Raw genomic sequence first — 1,314 nt, forward strand, 5'->3', positions numbered from 1 at the left:
TAATCCAGCACATAATCTGAATGTGTGTGAATGGGGTGAATGTGATATGTAGTGTAAGTGCTTTGGGTGGTCGGAAGACTAGAAGGCGCTATACAAACACAGTCTGGTTTCATGCTCTATCCTCAATTTTCCTGCATTTATTTTCTCCAGAAAATCAGCTCTCTACATACAGTATTTCTTTCCTTTCCCAGAGTCCTGAAGCCAAGCCAAGGCCAAAATTCTCCTGTTCCAGGCCAGTTGAACCGCCAGGGGTAACTTTATACTTCTACTTGTTTCACCATGCTTAACTTTTGTCCCTTTATCTTGTAATTGCATAGGGCCTCATCTTGCTCTCATAGATCACATAAACTGCCATGTGTAATTTATTTGACATTCCTTACTCCACTAATAAGAAAATGTTGAGTAGCTTGTTGGGTTGCTCCTTTCCTCATTAACAATGCATTGCAATCACATGCAATACATGCCATGCATAAAACTGTAAACATAAATTTAATCACCTCTCGATAAAGGCAACAGGGTACATAAATGTATGGATTTTAGCTTTTGCCGATGTCTTTAAAGTCATCACTGTATGACAGTGGCAGTTTCTTCTCAGGAGCTGGTACAGAAAAACCCCAGAGGAGAGAGTGAGGCGCACAGAAAACCTGAAGAAGCAGCACTCTCTGGGGTAACTGGTGACTCGACATCCATTGACCTTTGAACTTGAATTTTTAGTCTTTTAATACAAACCTTTCACCACTGAAACTCCAGTCAGCGCTGCTAATATTATGATTGTCTTTAAGCTACCTTCTGAAATTCAAATGATTGTATTTACTACCACACAGCTCATTGATTTACACCATCATAATGCCATTGTTTTTTAATGTTGTATCTTTTAGTTGCAACAACTGATACAGAAAAGTCATATGTAGCTTGATACTTTGTGTGGAGGGTCAGAGTTAAAGAGAAACGAAATAGGTCAAAATATTTTATCGGTGCCTAAGAACTACGTACGAAAGCCCAGAAGGCATGTGATAAAAAAAATACTGTGGATCAGTGTTCTAAGTCTAACCTGAATTGTTTTCTCTCCTGTGTTTCTGATTGATGAACACAATGTACAGAACTTGCTAACACATAATATATGTACTTATTTCACCTGGCAAACACAGGAGAGAAAACAATTTAGACTGGACTTTTTTGATCACCAGTATTTATTTTTTTCTCACGTGGCTCTCACGGCTTCCGTAACTATGCCTTTGCTATCTATAGTGTTTTAGCATGCATATACTTACAAATTGTGTTCATAAACATTTAGTGTGTATTTAAATATTTATG

General features: G+C 37.7%; 1 protein-coding gene and 1 long non-coding RNA gene across 2 annotated transcripts in view; both read left to right on the top strand.

The window, feature by feature from the left end:
• Positions 1-1,314, top strand: part of LOC123956785 (centriolar coiled-coil protein of 110 kDa-like) — a 25,101-nt gene that overhangs the window by 3,929 nt on the left and 19,858 nt on the right. The gene's annotated exons all lie outside the window — the stretch shown is intronic.
• Positions 188-1,094, top strand: LOC123956795. Its single transcript, XR_006821636.1, has 2 exons — positions 188-251; positions 596-1,094. It is a non-coding gene; the product is annotated as an uncharacterized LOC123956795 (long non-coding RNA).

This window comes from Micropterus dolomieu, linkage group LG02 (assembly GCF_021292245.1).
Source record: "Micropterus dolomieu isolate WLL.071019.BEF.003 ecotype Adirondacks linkage group LG02, ASM2129224v1, whole genome shotgun sequence".
Lineage (NCBI taxonomy): Eukaryota > Metazoa > Chordata > Actinopteri > Centrarchiformes > Centrarchidae > Micropterus > Micropterus dolomieu.